Source organism: Hoplias malabaricus, chromosome 2 (genome assembly GCF_029633855.1).
Source record: "Hoplias malabaricus isolate fHopMal1 chromosome 2, fHopMal1.hap1, whole genome shotgun sequence".
NCBI classification, from domain to species: Eukaryota; Metazoa; Chordata; class Actinopteri; order Characiformes; family Erythrinidae; genus Hoplias; species Hoplias malabaricus.
Window position 1 is genome coordinate 80070081 of NC_089801.1, and position 20476 is coordinate 80090556.

At 39.6% G+C, this 20476-nt stretch overlaps 1 pseudogene; it reads left to right on the forward strand.

Moving 5' to 3' along the window:
* LOC136678373 (NACHT, LRR and PYD domains-containing protein 12-like) overlaps positions 1 to 20476 on the forward strand; it is a 62502-nt pseudogene that overhangs the window by 24099 nt on the left and 17927 nt on the right.

Genomic DNA, 20476 nt, shown 5'->3' on the forward strand with positions numbered 1-20476 from the left:
GCTCCTCAGGCTCCGAGGATGACTGCCCCTAGTGCACTAGTGTGTGTGTGTGTGTGTGTGTGTGTGTGTGTGTGTTGACATGTGTTTAAGAAGATGTGTGTGTGTAAGTGAATGAGAGAGTGTGATGTTCCTGCCTTGCTCCTAGTGATTTTTTAATAAGACTCCGATCCGACCGTGACCCTGATCAGGATGAAGCTGTAACTGACATTTAACAAATTATTGGTTATTTTGGTGACATTTAGAGCAGATTGTAGTTGTTTTCCATTGAGACTAGTCCTCAACACTGTCTTCATCTGACTGTAACTCTCTCTTCACCCGTTTCTGCCTCCTGAAGTGAGAGGGAGTTTAAAGAGAGTTTAATTTTGGGGGTGAAAGTTCATGTGGAACAGAGAATACAAACAGTGCTGAAAATATTCAGAACAATATTCAGAAAAAATGTTCAGACTGAGTCTGTTATTAATGCCCCTCTGAATAATGTAAATAATGGAAAGTATTATTTTACTCATTAATCTCATTAAACTGATTCTGAGTCTGAAATCCACATTCTGTTTGAACTGTGCTGTATTTACTTTGCTTTGCAGACTGAATGTGTATAAACTCACCATGAATTCCTGTGAAGTTCACTTCTCTGCTCTGAAATCACCAAACTCCTCCCTGAAAGAGCTGGACCTCAGTCACACTGAGCTGCAGGAATCAGAAGTGAAGCTGATCTCTGACGGACTGAAGAGTTCAAACAGTAAAGTGGAGATACTCAGGTAAGACACGCTTTTTATCTTTTAATTTCTGACAGAAATGTTTGAAAGTGTTTGAAATATCAGATTGTGGAGGTCTGACGGCGTGGCTCTGCTGCTTCAGCTTCATGATTCACTTTATATTTTACACACAGCACATGTTCACTATGTTCTTATTCTTATTTTTATCAAATGGGGCATTTTACTGAATGTTCTCATCAACACAATTTACTGAGGTCTTCCACATGGATCTGGGAGTTAATTTAGTGCCTGAAAATAGTAAATAAATGAAGTGTTGTGTAAATGCTCTCCCATTGTTTACAGAAACATAATGAAAACTCAGAAACGCAGTGTTTTTCAAATGCTGTACATTTCTGTCAAAAAAAATCAGAGCTGTTTTCTGAAACATTACACGAAGATAAACAAGTTTTACAGAAGTAAATGTTAGGAAAGAAAAGTCTTTTCATAAGAATTTCTCCAGACTAAATCAGTTCAGTGGCGGAGTTTCATGGCCCTTCACTGCAGCATGTACAAAAGACTGTTCATTTACCTGTTTTCATCCTTCAAGTCTAGTATGCCTGTAGTTTAGTGTTTTGTATGTAGTTCTAATTTCCGCCACTAGGCGACTACCCGAATGCACCGATGCATAATCCTGCTAACACACGTGGTTCAGAGAGGTATTGGCATGAAACGGTCTTCATTGAATCGGTCTCATTAACAGTGTGCGTCCATTGAACGTGAGGAACCTTATTTGTGCTTTATCTTTGGTTGTATAAGACCGAAATATATATATTTTCACTGTGTTTTGTTTTGTCGAGTGTTTTTAATTTAGTGAATCCTAAATCATAAAAGACCTCATAAATGTCAAATGGGTGAGTGAGTGAAGACCTGTGATGCACTGGGGCCCTGTCCAGGGAGTGTTCCTCTTGCAGCCAGTGATTCTGGGGAGGATTCAGACCCACGTGACCCTGAACAGGACGAAGCACTTACAGAAAATGAATGAATGTTCAGATTGAGCTCATTGTTTGTGTCTCTTAATAACGTTTATAACACACAGACCCCAAGTTTATAACAGTAGTGTTTTCCACACGTCATAATTCTTAATTCCTGTGAGGGTGAGTTTCACATTCTCTGTTTTAACTCTACACTGTGTTTACTTCTCCTTACAGATTGTCTCGCTTTAATTGGTCCTTGAATTCCTATAAAAGTCTCTGCTCTGTTCTGAAATCACCAAACTCACCCCTGAAAGAGCTGGACCTCAGTCACACTGAGCTGCAGGATTCAGGAGTGAAGCTTATCTCTGAGACACTAAAGAGTTCACACTGTAAACTGGAGACACTCAGGTGAGAGTTGTGTGATTGTGAGTTGAATGTCCATGTGGATAATGTGTGTGTCCTGCTCCAGTTGGCTGCAGTTACCCTCACAAAGTTTAGTTTGGAGTGAAATTCCATGAGGAAATAGAATGTAAATAGCACTAAAATATTCAGAATAACATTCAGAACAAATGTTCAGATTGAGCTCATAATGTACACACCCCTGAATAATTAATATTGGAGAAATACTGATGTATGAAAATCTCATAATTCCTGATTCACATGAGTCTGAATTTCACATTCTCTATTTTAACTTCACTTTCTCCTGTATTTACTTTACCTTGCAGACTCACAGACTGTAAATTCACCCTGAATTCCTATGAAAGTCTCTGCTCTGCTCTGAACTCACCAAACTCACCCCTGAAAGAGCCGGGCCTCAGTCAGACTGACCTGCAGGATTCAGGAGTGAAGCTGGTCTCTGAGGGATGGAGGAGTTCACACTGTACACTGGAGATAATCAGGTGAGATTTCTGTGTGTTACTGAATTGAAAAGGTTTGTAGAAACAGTAAGATTTGCTCTAGTTTTACACAGAACATTTAATAAAGGTTGGTCTGTGATTTGGACAGAAGTGATCTAAATGTTTCTGATATTCAACATTCAAAGCTCACATAGTTTTCCATTTAATGGTGCAGAGGATGGCTCTGAGATTGTTTACGTTACAAGGTTTTAAACCAGTCACCTCAGTGTGTTTATTAGGAACATTTGGTGGTTCATCTTTGAGGTAAAGTCTTAGTTTTAATATTTCAGGTGTTATAAATGGACAGCTGTGGTGTAGTGGTCAGAAAAGAGGGTTTGGGGCTGGAAGGTCTCTGATTTAATCCCCACGACCCGCAGGAATAATTGGGGGTGGGGGGAGTGAAGGAAAAGCACTGTCCTCCTTCAGTCCACGGCTGAGGGGCCCTTGAGCAAGGCACCAACCCCCAACTGCTCCTCAGGCTCCGAGGATGACTGCCCCTAGTGCACTAGTGTGTGTGTGTGTGTGTGTGTGTGTGTGTGTGTGTGTTGACACGTGTTTAAGAAGATGTGTGTGTGTAAGTGAATGAGAGAGAATGTGATATTCCTGCCTTGCTCCTAGTGATTTTTTAATAAGACTCCGATCCGACCGTGACCCTGATCAGGATGAAGCTGTAACTGACATTTAACAAATGAATTTATTGGTTATTTTGGTGACATTTAGAGCAGATTGTAGTTGTTTTCCATTGAGACTAGTCCTCAACACTGTCTTCATCTGACTGTAACTCTCTCTTCCCCCGTTTCTGCCTCCTGAAGTGAGAGGGAGTTTAAAGAGAGTTTAATTTTGGGGGTGAAAGTTCATGTGGAGAAGAGAATGCAAACAGTGCTGAAAATATTCAGAACAATATTCAGAAAAAATGTTCAGACTGAGTCTGTTATTAATGCCCCTCTGAATAATGTAAATAATGGAAAGTATTATTTTACTCATTAATCTCATTAAACTGATTCTGAGTCTGAAATCCACATTCTGTTTGAACTGTGCTGTATTTACTTTGCTTTGCAGACGGAATGTGTATAAACTCACCATGAATTCCTGTGAAGTTCACTTCTCTGCTCTGAAATCACCAAACTCCTCCCTGAAAGAGCTGGACCTCAGTCACACTGAGCTGCAGGAATCAGAAGTGAAGCTGATCTCTGACGGACTGAAGAGTTCAAACAGTAAAGTGGAGATACTCAGGTAAGACACGCTTTTTATCTTTTAATTTCTGACAGAAATGTGTGAAAGTGTTTGAAATATCAGATTGTGGAGGTTTGACGGCGTGGCTCTGCTGCTTCAGCTTCATGATTCACTTCATATTTTACACACAGCACATGTTCACTATGTTCTTATATTATTTTTATCAAATGGGGCATTTTACTGAATGTTCTCATCAACACAATTTACTGAGGTCTTCCACATGGATCTGGGAGTTAATTTAGTGCCTGAAAAGTCTTTTCATAAGAATTTCTCCAGACTAAATCAGTTCAGTGGCGGAGTTTCATTGCCCTTCACTGCAGCATGTACAAGAGACTGTTCATTTACCTGTTTTCATCCTTCAAGTCTAGTATGCCTGTAGTTCAGTGTTTTGTATGTAGTTCTAATTTCCGCCACTAGGCGGCTACCCGAATGCACCGATGCATAATCCTGCTAACACACGTGGTTCAGAGAGGTATTGGCATGTCTTCATTTAATCGGTCTTATTATCTGTGTGCGTCCACTGAACATGAGTAACCTTATTTGTGCTTTATCTTTGGTTGTATAAGACCGAAATATATATATTTTCACTGTGTTTTGTTTTGTCGAGTGTTTGTAAGTAATTTGGGGAAGTCAGCTGCTAGCTACTAGCTTTACCTAGTGGAGGTGTGTAAGCCTGTGCATGATGCAGTACATGTCCGTAGTTTATGTTTTTCCTAATTAAATGCATCCATTAAATGTTTGTGTGATGTGTACCTTGTATTGAGTAGATTACTTTTAGCTGTGATAAGTAATGTATGTGCATTTATGTTGTACATCTTCAGTTCATTTATAGTCAGGTCTTAGCCTCGTGACAAGCCTTTAATGATGTTTATTTATTATGGACGTTTTAAGTTGTGTTTGTAATAAGGGGATTACTCATAGACCAGTGTTTCTAATTGTATTTGTTTATTATCTCTGTGTAGAACACCACACCCACTTCTACTTACATGTGGAGACCTGTACCAGATTAATATTAATGGACAAGACAAATTAAAGAAAATTTCAGTTTAAATCCTGGACCTGAATATTATCTCCTTTTATCTCAACTCACCTGAACGTATATAATTGTTGTCCTGACCCGCCCCCTGAAGTGATTGTTAATACACATACAAACCAGTTACAGTCATTAATACAAGCAGGTGACTTTAAATTGTTCTTCAATTTAATTCAATTGCAGCTTCAAAATCAAGGGGTGGAGAATTGAGTAACGCTTTACGGCTCACGAGTGTTTAGTTCACTACAAGTAGTATTTATCTCGGTTCTCCTGATACAGACATTATAGATAGAGACAGAGAGAGGGTCGTGCCACTTGTATTATATTCGTCAGCTCAGAAGTTGTGTGTGTGTGTGTGTGTGTGTGTGTGTGAGAGAGAGAGAGAGAGAGAGAGAGAGAGAGGTGTGTGTAAAACTTCTTTTGATTACGGTACTATACGTGTGAATTACACTCAGCAACAGGTAGGGGGCGCTCGGGAGACAAAAAAGCCCATTTTTACATAGTATTCCTCTAAGTGTGATCATAAATGTCAGTGTGAATCCTAAATCATAAAAGACCTCATAAATGTCAAATGGGTGAGTGAGTGAAGACCTGTGATGCACTGGGGCCCTGTCCAGGGAGTGTTCCTCTTGCAGCCAGTGATTCTGGGGAGGATTCAGACCCACGTGACCCTGAACAGGACGAAGCACTTACAGAAAATGAATGAATGTTCAGATTGAGCTCATTGTTTGTGTCTCTTAATAACGTTTATAACACACAGACCCCAAATTTAAAACAGTAGTGTTTTCCACACGTCATAATTCTTGATTCCTGTGAGGGTGAGTTTCACATTCTCTGTTTTAACTCTACACTGTGTTTACTTCTCCTTACAGATTGTCTCGCTTTAATTGGTCCTTGAATTCCTATAAAAGTCTCTGCTCTGTTCTGAAATCACCAAACTCACCCCTGAAAGAGCTGGACCTCAGTCACACTGACCTGCAGGATTCAGGAGTGAAGCTTATCTCTGAGACACTAAAGAGTTCACACTGTAAACTGGAGACACTCAGGTGAGAGTTGTGTGATTGTGAGTTGAATGTCCATGTGGATAATGTGTGTGTCCTGCTCCAGTTGGCTGTAGTTACCCTCACAAAGTTTAGTTTGGAGTGAAATTCCATGAGGAAATAGAATGTAAATAGCACTAAAATATTCAGAATAACGTTCAGAACAAATGTTCAGATTGAGCTCATAATGTACACACCCCTGAATAATTAATATTGGAGAAATACTGCTGTATGAAAATCTCATAATTCCTGATTCACATGAGTCTGAATTTCACATTCTCTATTTTAACTTCACTTTCTCCTGTATTTACTTTACCTTGCAGACTCACAGACTGTAAATTCACCCTGAATTCCTATGAAAGTCTCTGCTCTGCTCTGAACTCACCAAACTCACCCCTGAAAGAGCTGGACCTCAGTCACACTGACCTGCAGGATTCAGGAGTGAAGCTGGACTCTGAGGGATGGAGGAGTTCACACTGTACACTGGAGATACTCAGGTCAGTTCTGTCAGTTCAGTCTTGATTTTTTTATGCTTCACCAACAATAAATTTATACATCTTTATCATTTTATTTAGAGGACACAATGTTGCACCCACACTCTTTTGTAAGATGTATCTAGAGGTATCAAGGGATGGGTGTAACATGGAATGTGTGGTGTAATGTGGAAGTGAGGGAACAACAGAATGCTCTTTTCAGCTTTTATCTAAAGTGAAGTACAAGGTACAATAAAGCAGCAGTAGTGGTGTGATAATGGTTTAAGAATACAACAATGCAAATGTAGTTGTAGCAGTGATGTGAGAAGTAGAAGACTATGAAAAATCTCAAATGCTAAAACCAACCGACTACTACTGGGTGGACTGTGGATGGTGCCAAAGAAAAGAAATAAACAAAAGTTCTGTAACAAATAAAACTAACCTGCCCCAAAAATACTTCTGTGGCACTCACCCCTTACCTAGTGTGTGTATATACAGGGTTTGTCCTACCATGGAATGTATAGGTGCCTGTACTTGCCTGTCCACACCAGTAGTGGTGGTAGAGAGATTTAACAAGGGAAGAGCAATCCACAGATTTAAAATGGCTAAAGTGAAGCTAGGCTAAAGTAAAGTTAGCAGCACCACAACTAAACCTCAAACTCTAGCTAATGACAGCAACAACAATCTCAATTTGAGCTAGCAGCAAAGATCATCAAACAAAATAGCAGCAACATCTGTAAACATAAGTTAGCAGCAACAAGCCTCAAACCATAAGTTAGCAGCATTCAATTATTACACAGGTAAAAAGCTCCTCTCCCTCATTGTTCCACTTGGTGGGCTTTATATCCAAGAGGTCCAGCCTCTTCCAGGTGAACAGCTCGTCCTATAGGAGGATTAGGACATCAGTCTTGGGCAGCAGCTCCCCCATTGGCTGAACAGGTAATAAACTAGAGAGAGAGGAAGTGAAAGAAAGGAGAGGGAGAAAACAAAACAAACAGTGCCTCTCTGGCACGTAACATACAATATGAAATATTAAGATGAAGTCAGGGGCTGGATTCCTAGATTATAATTCACTACTCACAAAAATCAGATCATCTTCTCCTACATTATCTCTGCTCTCTGAACACTTCAGGACTTCTGTAAAGTGTTTCCACTGCTGGAGTAACAGTCAACAGCAGACTCTCCCCATGGTGATATTATCAGTCATACAGGCTATGAACCAGAGCAGAGGTTTATTATTATAGTGATATACAGACACTGACTCCTTGTTTTTTATCTTATAATGTGTTCTACACAGAGTCTGATCAGTGTAATGTAAAAGATCAGACTGAACTCTGTTATTCCTAAAGTTATCTTGTTATTTGAGGCATTTCTCTTTAGCTGCTCTAAGAGGTTTCTGTGAAGCTTCAGTTCTATTCTGTTAAACTGTGTGTTTTAATGTTTAAATGAAGTATTTTCTCCCCCCACTGGAGGAAAGTTGAGTTGCAGTGGTATTTTTTGTTTGTTTGTTTGTTTTTGTTGTTGTTTGTTTGTTTCTCCTTTAAATGAAATCAACATGTCTTTCTTAATCCTTTCAGAAATGTTCCTGTATCTATTCAGTGAGTAATGTCCTCTCTCTTTACAGACTAACTGTGTGTAAACTTGGGGAAAAGTCTTGTGAAGATCTGGGCTCAGTTTTACTGGTGAACTCCTCCCTGAAAGAACTGGACCTCAGTAACAATGACCTGCAGGATTCAGGAGTGGAGAAGCTCTCTGCTGCACTGAAGAGTTCACTCTGTAAACTGGAGACACTCAGGTCAGAGTTCTGGGATTTTATTCATTTTCTACTCTTCACAAACATGATTTTATAAATTAAAAAAGGCATTTTTTTTCTAAGTTCTTGTATACAATATAAAGGAAAAGACTGTGTTACTAGATTATAATAAACACTCCACTGGGATTATTAACACAACTAGGGGTGGGGGATATGGCCCTAATTTTGACAATAACAATATTCTTGGTGATATGAATAAAACACTGAAAATACTTTAAAAATTGTTATATTAATATGAATTATATTCAATAATATATATTTAAAAGAGCTGGGTGATATGGACCATTATATGATCCATATCGATCATAAGATAAGATATTTTTAGCTGAGTGGCGATATACGATATATATCTCGATATTTTTCTTCTCATGAGATAATAACAAAAAAACACTTCTGAATCAATGCTACAGGTCCCAAATGTCACACAGGAACTTTTATTAACATTCAGCTGTAGATGTCCATGAGACATTGCTCAAAAATAAACTATTGGCACATATTAAATAATAATGCTCCTTAAATAAAATACTGTTATTTTCCTGCGCAACAAAAGACTCATAGCTGTGCTGTTAAACTGTAAACAGAAAACATACAGAGCAACAATAGCAGAAAGTTTATTTGTTCTTTAAAAGTGAGTTTCCTGTGAAGCAGACTTCACCAAAGTGCTTCCTCCTGTGTGTGCTCCTGTACGTCTAGTACTTTGTGTAAATAACAAATCATGTAAACAGACTGAATGAAATAAAAATAAATCCATCCTTCAGTCATCAGTAGGGCTGAGCGAAATGGACAGAAAATCATATCTCGATATATTTTAGTTGAATAGTGATATACGATATATGTTGTGAAAAATAATGTGAACAAATGTTTTATGAACATTTTATAAACAGAACATTCAGTTTTGTGTGTTAGCTCCACCTCGTCTCTCAATATTCAAATGAAAATCAAATGTCCATGTGTGTTTAAGACAAAAGTTTTCATTAACTCTTCCCTATAATTGTACATTGAAAGGCAGTGCTTCTCGTGCAACTGCGACCCTTTGTTACTCTGCTCCATTGTTTGTGTGGGTTTGTGTGTGTTTGTTTGTGTGTGTGTGTTTGTGTTTGTTTGTGTGTGTGTGTGTGTTTGTGTGTGTGTGAGAGAGAGAGAACCCGGGTGGGAGTGGGGCTGTGAGCAGAGCACAGAATGGCCCTGTACAATATTTAGACTTTTAAAAACTTAAAATATTGATATAAGTGATGTAGCCTCACTCCATATCTCTGTTCTATCGCCCAGCCCTGATATTTACTACATATTAATGATCTTAAACGCTTTTATTTATTAAAAAGATTTATTTTACTACAAATGTAACAGTGACAACATTCAGAAGAAGCGACAAAAAATCTGTAAACATTTGCTTTTTGGAAACAACAGTAACTTTCCAAGATTCTGATTTTGTATGAAATTAATAATGTAGCAGAAAGTGTAGTGTGTGAATTTAAACAGCAAACGTAAGGAAGTATATGAAGAGTAGCATTAAAGCTTTACGGTAAATAATAAAACAATAAATAAAAAACACACAATAGTGTCTGTGCAGAGTCAGTGTAGTTTATCTGCTTTGGTTAGAGCTCATTGGCTGTTGAACTTTCCTCGTCCTCCACCTGGTGCTTCTGCTCGAGGAGGTGAAACAGATTAGTTGTGTTTCCTTCTTCTGTTGTTACAGGCTTCTTTCATTTCTTACATAACACCACGGTTTATTGTTCATCTGATATTTTGTAACAATCCACCTCCACACGACTGAAGTCACTCTACCTTTTTGGAGCAGATTCCTCCGCCTCAGAGCCACTTTCCACCTTACTTCACTGTGTCTAAGTGACTCATGTAAAGACTCATGTAAAGCATGACGTCGTTACGTAAACAAGTCACGATAAATTGAGTTTTTATAGTTTTAAAAATTGATGATATTATCACGAACAATACGATATGGAACAGCCCTAATCACAAATACTTTATATGTGTATCTCTCCTTCTAGTGTGTTGTGTGTAGTAAAATGTTGATGGCGAGGGAATGGCTAAGATTTTCTCCAGTGCGATTAAATTCATTCCAATTATAGATTCACGGCCCATGTAAAGTATCAGTTCTGTATTTTATCATTTTTGGCTAAATCCAAAAATAGATTATTGTGTGTAAAACTTTATTTATTCATATTTTCATTTGGTTTATTAAATAACAGTACAGTTTAATATAATTATAATATTTTGTATATATATATACAAAGAGGATATACGAGAGGAAATGAACAAATGCACGTCACAGAAAACTCGATTCACAAACGCAGATTCTACAATTTACAAATACATTTTAAATTCGAGACTTCGACTTTACAAATATATACAATGTAAATTTAAACAAATATATTTATTTTCGCATAAAATGATGATATATCTATGAAAACCAAACCCATGTGTTTAAGAATACAACTGTATTTGTACAAACTGCAGACCGTGAGATGTGTTCATTTGTGAACAGTGGAACATATCTGTGACTTGTGTTTAATTTGTGGATTAACATTTACGCATTTGTAAAGTATTTTGAGACTAATCTCTCTCCATAATCCATTGCCTTTTTTTTTTCCATAGGCGAGGCTCATGTGGGCTTGCTTTATAAGATATTTAACATGAGAGAATTTTGTGTGCGTGCTTCAAGCTTCAGATTCAAGAGTGCCATCACTAGGAATCGGTTACAGGTTCTGAATCTGTGACGTATTTCCTGTTAAAACCGAGAAGCGAGCAGATTTTTGAGAAGAGAGCCAGCTCAAATTTTTGAAGCGAGGAAAAAACGGGAGCGCGCACTGAAAACAACTACATCGCTGTCGCTGTTTTCGCTTGGTTTTCATGATTCTGTGCACTCATTGAGTCTGACTTGCTCGATTTAGTGTGGTTTTTGCGCTCTCGCATAAAAGACAGTGATCTCACTCCATAGTCACTAGTGTAAGGGTTAAATTGGGCCAATACATTTACATTTACATTTATGCATTTGGCAGACGCTTTTATCCAAAGCGACTTACAAAAGAGGAGCTAACATTCGAACTACAGCACAAATTATACAAAATACCTTACATTAAGTGCAATATGCCAGGAAGTAATAAGTGCATTAAAGAAAGACATTCAGTGCAAAAGATACTCTCGGAAGAGCTGGGTTTTCAATGATTTCTTGAATGCAGAGAGGGTTTCTGTTGCTCTGATGGTGCTTGGAAGCTCGTTCCACCAGCGTGGTACCAGAGATGAGAATAGCCTCGACTGACCTGTACGGGGGGTTGGTCGTGTTAGTAGGCGCTCCTTTGAGGAACGGAGAGGGCAGGCGCTAACGTATGGTTTTAAGAGTCTATTGAGGTAGATGGGAGCAGAACCAGTGAATACTCTGAAGGCCATCATTAGTGATTTGAATTTGATGCGAGCAGCTAAGGGTAGCCAATGCAGCTCAACTAATAGGGGCGTGACATGTGCACTTTTTGGTTGGTTGAAGACCAGGCGTGCTGCCGCATTCTGGATCATCTGTAGCGGTCTCACAGCACAGGTCGGAAGACCTGTCAGGAGGGCGTTGCAATAGTCTAGACGGGAGATTACTAACATCTGAACGAGGAGCTGTGTTGTATGTTGAGTTAGGTATGGCCTAATCTTCCTTATGTTGAATAGGGAGAAGCGGCACGATCGAGCTACAGCGGTAACATGATCTGCGAAGGTCAGCTGGTCATCGACCATGACACCTAGGTTTCTTACAACCTTGGTGGGAGCCACTGATAGGGACCCTAGCTTGATGCTGATGTTGTGGAGAATAGCTTGCTTGGCTGGGAGGACCAGTAGTTCAGTTTTGGATAAATTCAATTGGAGGTGATGTTCCTTCATCCATGTAGATATGTCAGAGAGACAGTCAGAGATTCGAGTTGCCACTGAAGTGTCTCCTGGAGGAAAGGATAAATAGAGCTGTGTGTCATCTGCATAGCAGTGATAGGAGAAGCCGTGCGAATGTATGATTGGGCCTAGAGAGGTAGTGTACAAGGCAAAGAGGAGGGGTCCCAGCACCGAGCCTTGGGGCACACCTGTGGTGAGGTGGTGTCGCGCTGATGTTTGTCCAAGCCATGACACACTGAAGGATCTTCCAGTGAGATAAGACTCAAACCAGGAGAGTGCATTGTTCTTGAAGCCCATGTCAGTGAGTTTGTTTAGTAAGATGTGGTGGTTGACCGTATCAAACTCTGCTGATAGGTCGAGCAGAATGAGAACTGAGGATTGACCTGTTGCTTTTGCATCTTTAAGAGCTTCCATTACTGACAGAAGTGCAGTTTCCGTCGAGTGGCCGCTTTTGAAGCCGGATTGGTTCGAGTCAAGAAGGTTATGTTGGGAGAGGAATTTTGTTGCCTGCTTAAAGACAGCTCTTTCAATGATTTTAGACAGGAAGGGGAGGAGAGAGACTGGTCGGTAGTTCTCTACTATAGAAGGAGCAAGAGCAGGTTTTTTGAGTAGAGGTCTTACTTGAGCTTGCTTGAAGGTGTTTGGAAATGTTCCAGAGGTTAGTGAGGAATTGATTACATGAGTGGCTGCGGACACAATGGACGAGGCTATTGTTTGCAGTAGGGTGGTAGGAATGGGATCCAGTGGACAGGATGTGGGATGGCCACCTCTAAGAAGATTTGATACCTCGTCTTCTGTGAGAGGAGTGAAAGAAGGGAAGGAAGCAGTAGGTTTAGGAGGATTTGAAGGGGGAGCCGAAGGCTGTGTAGAGGGGTCAGAAAACCGGCTGCTGATTGCAGCAACTTTGCTGGTGAAGAAGTCAGCAAATGCGTCAGCGGTGAGGTTGGTTGCAGGAGGTGGAGGTGGAGGGTTCAGCAGAGACTTGAAGGTTGAAAACAGCTTCCGGGTGTCAGTAGCATTGTTGATTTTGTCTTGGTAGAATTTCTTTTTTGCAATGGTGACATTTGTTGAGAAGGCTGAGAGCAGGGATTGTAGTTGTGTCAGGTGTGGTGGGTCTTTTGTTTTTCGCCATCTCCTCTCAGCAGCTCTGAGGTTAGTGCGCATTGATCGAAGGGAGTCAGTAAGCCACGGGTGGGGCTGCATGGGTCTTGTGGGTCTGGTAGTCAGAGGGCACAGGCGATCTAAGCAGGAGCTCAGTGTTGTGCAGAGTGACTCTGTGGCGTCATTGACCTCAAGAGATGAGAAGGTGCTGGGGGGTGGGAGAGCAGAAGTCACAAGGGCAGAGAAGTGGGTGGGAGATAGGTTGCGGAGATTGCGCCGGAAGGGGACAGGGGGAGCGGACACAGTGGGTTGCTGAGGGAGACAAGCATTGAGCTGAATAAAGTAATGGTCAGAGAGATGTAGAGGAGTAACATTTACAGAGTTAATTAGGCAGTGTTTGGTGAGAATGAGATCAAGTGCATTACCTGCTTTGTGAGTTGAGGGGGTACATACTTGCTGTAGCTCAAAGGAGTGGGTCAGAGAGAAGAAGTCAGCAGCAGCCGGAGTGTCAAGGTGGATGTTCATGTCCCCAAGAATGAAGATGGGACAGTCATGTTCAGGGATGGATGAAAGCAGGGTGTCTAGTTCTTCTAGGAAATCACCCAGTTGCCCTGGGGGACGGTATACAACGACCACATACATTTTTACTGGTGCAGTCATCAGGATGGCATGGAATTCGAAGGAGCTGTATGAGACTGATGATTCGAACTGGGTATATTTCCATGTGTTGGAAATCAACAGCCCCGTACCACCACCTCGTTTACCAGGCCGTGGCGTATGGGAGAATCTGTAGTTGATGGAGAGAGCAGTGGGGGTAACGCTGTTTTCCGGTTTGATCCAAGTCTCAGTGAGGGCTAGGATGTCTAGTGAAAGATGGTTTGCATAGGCGGAGATGAAGTCTGCTTTGTTTACTGCAGACTGACAGTTCCATAGACCTATTGAGAAGGAATTGGTTATGGGTGTGGATGTGTGATATAGAGAGCGAAGGTTATCAAGGTTTCGTTTCCGTCTGTGGAAGTAGAAGCGCCTGCGAGTTCCAGAGAGAGGAGAGATGGGGTAGGGACACATTGTGGAAAGAGGAAAATTAGATTTAGTTTGTTTGTTTGGTGGCCTCGCTTGGGGGACACGATTGGGATACACGTTATGTCTTCACCCCAGAAAGGCTGACGCTTCGCTGATGCTTCAGAGGGATCATTCATTTTTTGTAATGGAGATCTCACACAGCTGTCCTGTGTTGGTGATTGATTGTCCCAGCTGAGACCGCCCACTGACAGTTTGGTAGAGAACAAAAGGCCTGAGGGAGTGGTCACAGCGGAAACTCCCTCGAGCTGATTGTTTCCCTAATTGAATCAGTAGTGATACTTAACACCTTTAGAATGGGTTTCAGTTGATACTTGCAGTCAGGTGACTGGAGCCACAGCACAGGAAGTCCACAAGATCAGTTGAGTTGGTAAATAAATACAGAATGCACAAGCATGCACTTACTCAGGTTCTTCTTCTGTGTCTGCAGTTCCTCTCAATAGACTGAATAAATGTTATAGTTTTAAATTGTTTTATCTTTTATATTTTAAAATTTTATTCTGGCAGAAGTTTAGTCCAAATATTTAAGGGAATAATTGTTCTTTGTTTATTATCACAAATATTCATCCTGATTTATGATTGGTTGAAGAAGTCACGTGATGTAAGGAAAACGGGGAAGTGAGTAGAGTAGAGAGTGAGTGTGTGGCTTCTGGCGGTTTCTTTTTGAATGAAGAGTAATCCAACCACCCTTTATCGAACCCCTACGTGTACACTAGTGTTATGTTAGCTCCTTATTGCAAGTATGTCTCGCTGCAGCCTGTAGGAAGGCGGGGTTGTACATCCAACTCCTCCCACATCCAACTCCGCCCACATCCAGCCACGCCTTCTAATTCTGACGTGTTCAATAAGCACTGTGTGGCACTTGAACGCAGACATGTTTAGCGACACTGAGTAGCACATTAAATACGCATATACGTCTTTTATTAATTATTACACTGTTCAGGTGCTTTTTTGTTTTTCCGCTGAGGGCATCTGTTAAAAAGATTACCTGGTTTATACCTGATTTGATTTAACTTTTGTCGTTGTTGTTGTTGACTATTATTGTGAATGGTAGGGTGAACGGAGGATATCGTTCAGGATTCATTAAAATATTGTTCTCCATTCAGTTAATATCTTGTCCCAAAAATCGTTAATTTTATTATTTGTAATGGTCATTCTCAGCCACAACGAGTGGTAATGTTATGCCAACTATGACATGATGGATTGTTATGTAGTGTATGTAGTGCACAGCTGACTGCAAAACAATAATAAAATCCAGTGCTATTAAGTGTACAGTGCCTTGAAAATATAAGCATCCCTGCTGGTCATGAACATCTTCTCATTTTAAGAACATACAGATTTCCATAGGTGATGCTATTTGTCTGCATACAATTAATTAGAAGCTTATCCCATTTTCATATGTATTTAAACGTCTGTGTTTAGAGGTTCAGAAAAATAAGTTCACAAATATTAGAGGTACCACTTATTTCATAATGACTAATAATTACTACCTGTGAGTGGTTAGAGATTTCTAAAGGTAATTAGCCAGGTTGTGAAATCAAAGTAAAGACTAAAGAGATAATGATGCTAATGACAATATTGCAAATGTCCAAGTGAAGAAAATGCTCCAGTAAAATATATAACACATGTTCAGATGTCCAGTTGTGCAGGATTGGTTTCAATAAGAAGAAAGAGAAACACATTACACAACTTAGCACTCCATTTACAACCCTACCATCGCGGTCGCTTGAAATATAGTCTAATAGAATATCCTTATTGGCATTGGCATGTAGAACTCTAAAATGTGGTTAAGTCACAAGTGTGCAGTCTGTATTAAAGACAAGGAAAAACTGGCACAGTAGTTTTATTATTTTATTTTCAAGTCTTTACAACATTTTATATATATATCTATATACACACACACACACACACACACTCACACCCCACACAAACATTGGCTCACTCACACGCCCAAATCTTCATAAACTTGTTGGCAGAATGGGCTGCAGAATCCAGGATGCATGTCCTCGCTGTGATACCCCACAAGTTCCCCATGTCTCCCATGCCCAAAGCAGCCTGTGGTCAACAAATAATAAACAGTTCTCTTATTTTACTTCCTTATCTTGTCTGTCTTTTGATGTTCTTTGTACTCTGTATCGTAACGCATGCACAGTGATTTGAGGCCTTGAAAAATGCTGTATAATTAAAATGTATTAAAATATTATTATTATTATTATTATTAAAGCCAGCAACACTGCATTTGACTGCAAAATTCCAACAAAATGCTCCAGTTTCCTCCCACAGTCCAAAAACACACGTTGCAGGTGGATTGGCGACTCGAAAGTATCCGTAGGTGTGAGTGTGTGAGTGAATGTGTGTGTGTCTGTGAAGGACTGGCGTCCCCTCCAGGGTGTATTCCCGCCTTGCGCCCGATGATTCCAGGTAGGCTCTGGACCCCCCGCGACCCTAAATTGGATAAGCGGTTACAGAAAATGGATGGATGGATGGATTCCAACAAAATCTTCTGATCATAAAACATTTATTTGTCAACGTTTTTGCAACCACTGGCAAAAGAAACAATTCTCAAATTTCATACGCCGTAAACAAACCCGGTAAACAGTCTTTATATGTCCCTCTACAGCACAGGCAGCGCTCCAGTCCATACACTGTGTGAAACTGTTGTTTATATTCTGTGCTGTAGAGTTTCCAAGTCACAACAGCTGCATGTGTCGAATTTGAGAATTAATTATCAGATTACCACCTCTTCTTATAAGGAATACAAACATCTTAAAATTAAGTTTACTGAAATACAATAATGCACTTTATACTCACTGTCAAGCCTCTGAAAATGTGCTTGGGCCCAGAATGACTGTCTTCCAACAGTGTCTTGGAAGAGGCAACACACCAGCGAGAGCTTTAAAAAAGCTTGGTCACCCTCTTCCAGGACAACCTCTAATAGAATCTACTCCAGGACCATGAGGGGCATCTGTTAAAGACGTTATAGAAGAGTGCAGATATTGTTTTACAGTTTATTTAAATTTAGTGAAACAAAAATGCTAAATATAAATTTACCACAGAACCTACATTCCAATTAATTTATTAAAACAAACCCCAGTTTTCTCATTTGTGAAGGCTATTGCACATTAAGCAAAATGAAAGTTGAAATGCTCAGTTCAGCTTCAAGAACAGACACATAAACACCTGCTCAATGGAGAATCAATGGGCTCAATGGGTAAACATTCTATCTCCTTTACTGTTAACAGAAAAAAACAAGGTGAAATCCAGATTGAAATTAATATAAATACTATTTAACAATGGACCATGTCTAATTTGAGCTTATCAGATGCTATAAATAACTGCTTTTAAGTCAGACTAGTTACACACTGACGTGCCTTTATAAATTCAAATAAACCATCAGACCCTGAAAGCTCCTCAGTCTTTCCCTTCTTGTGCTTACTGGCCTTTCCTTGTACATTAGAGCTCACCATTCTAAAATACAGTTGGAATATAAATGATGTAAGCTAATTGAAAATTAGGTTTATCAGCTACATTTACAAACATTATGTTGTTTGCAATAAACCAATCAAACAAAACCAATTTAAATAACACGACTTTAACAAGTGGTCTCTCCAAAACGCAAAACATCACAGTACAATGTACAATGTGTCTGAAGAGAAAGCTGCATGTGTGTATAAATATTTTTGTTTGAGTAACAGGTGTATATACCTTGCAGGTGAAATGCTCCCTAAAATTAACCGGCACCACCACCTACGGAGCTGTGGGATGTCACTCTCACAGACAAATGACAAAGTTTAGAATGCAGTTTAAAGCCTTACTGGAAAAGTATCCTCAAAAAAGTCATAATCTGAAGTAATCACCTGACTGAAGTCAAAAGGCCAACCAAGGGCCATGTAGAGTGCATACTGAAACATACCATAGATACAGCTGAGAACATTGAACATTGAAGGGTCAAAAGTGGCCTGAACGTGGGCTGGATGCTGAAAAAAATAAAACAATAAAACATGAAAGGAGATTACAGTTTATCTGTGATATTCATGTTCATTGTAACTACATTTGTGAGCTTTTCTTTAAGTCAAAAGTCTTGTTACTTACACGGAGGCAATATTATAAGCAAGTTTTTTCTGTGTGTAATTAAATATCAGTAACTCTGTTACTTATTTGGCGAAATCAACCACATACAACACGCATGCCACAGTTGAATATTCGTGTATTTATCTATGACCCTACTAGTACATACTGAAATAACGTATTTATAACGTGTTCGTGTATCTAGCAAAAACACTGACAACAATGAGCTTTGTAATTATACTTACAAACTAAATGTTTTTACTCACCGACATAACGTGCGCTGTTACTTTTTCCATAAAAACGTTCTGTTTGAGAGTTTTTAGGGCGCGAGCATGACCTGTGTTCGAATTCACGAGGGTAGGGAACAATTTCGGACACTACCTTAAAATAGTGTGGTATATAGTGACTAGAGCACCATTTGGGACACAGAAAAGTCACTAGGGCACGGGCGTGGCTTCTGACGTGGTGAGAGGGCGGGGTTGGATGTGGGCGGGGTTGGATGTCCAACTCCGCCTTCCTACAGGCTGCAGCGAGAGGCTTCTGCCTTATTGCTTTGCTTAATCTGTACCTCGTCAAAGAAATGTTCTGCTATGAGGCACTTACCCCAGACCCCCTGGTTAAAGCTTAGCCCCTCATCATTCATCTCTAGTGACGGCCCTGTCTTGTCGTGCAAACATCTCAGTCGTATCACTGTTTTTATAGCATTGTAGCATTAACGGTGTAGCGAGCAAATTAAGAGATAGAACACAAAAAGAAAAACTCCCCCAACCTCCTCCACCTCTCCCAGCGTCTTCATCTAATCTTCACGGTAAACACACTTAATAGAACCAGTTTATTTCTTTACATTATCTTTTATTATGTATTAACAATTTTTAATTTATAAAGTAAATTTTCTTATGTAAAAACACATAAAACTGTTCTGTGGTTTTGGGCGGGACTGGAACAGATTAATAACATTTACATTAATTTCAGTGGGGAATTTTAGTTTGATTTACGAGCAAATTGAGTTTTGGTCACAGAATGAATTAAACTGGTAAATCAAGGTATTACTCTGTGTGTGTGTGTGTTTCTGACTATAATCATTTATTTTATTAACACTTATCTGTCTTTGAATGGTGAGACTGATGTAGAGATACAGGTGAAATTGTACTGTACAATTATAAACAAATTAATACCCAATTAATACTTTGATGAGTTTGATGCCAGAATCATTCCACTGTCATTAAACAGAAGAACCCCTTGGCTATTAACTGTATCATTTTGCTAAAATGTGTATAAATAATTGTAAATATACGTAAATATATAAGATAAGCAGTGTGTGTTTTGCCTCATTAAAGTGATCTGAAATGAAACATTATCATAATAACTTGTTAATTTTAGTCCAATATATTACTTCATTTCTCCGTAATAAAAACAATGTTGTGCCTAAACGTGCATTCGGATTTGAAGCGGGGATGGATTTACCATCAATTTCCAAAGCGCAAATAGCTTGATCCCAGTGAATCACCTCAGGGAAAACCCTTTTCTCCTCCATAACAATGAGGAATAGCCTCAGAGACGGCTGTAGAAGATAGTCCCCTTCTTTCCGTGTGTACAATTGTTTCAGAGTGTGGTTCTAAACCCGTCCTGCTCTGAAACTAACAGCTCTGACAACAGTGACCTTACAAGAGCAAGTGTAAAAACATCAGAGTGAGCACTTTGTATTTACATGTCTTGAGTTGCCTTGACGACGGTTTGATAAAAATAAAAAGACTGACCATTTTTCTGTTTATTATTCTTTGAGAATTTGTTTTGATTTAAAATAAAAAATAATTGTTATTCGTTTTTACATTTTATGGATTTGTAGAATGAGATGAAAATCAAATAACCATCTGTTTTTTCATTTTTTAATATCTGATTTAAAATAAAAAAGAATGAACAGAAGGTACATGGACCCAGACGGAGGTGTTTATCTGTTCAGTCTAATCTCCAGTCTGATCAAATTCTCAAAACATGCACAAAGTAGCACTTAGTACACGTTTGTTAATCCAGACCACGCCCACAAAGACTGAAACAGGAGGTAAACTCAAGTCTTTGGGGAGGAGTTGAGGGTGGCTTATGACTGGGTGTGAAACTGGACCCCCCACACACACACACACACACACACACACAAAAGAAAAGGGTGGAGACAGGGTGGAGGTGGGAGCAA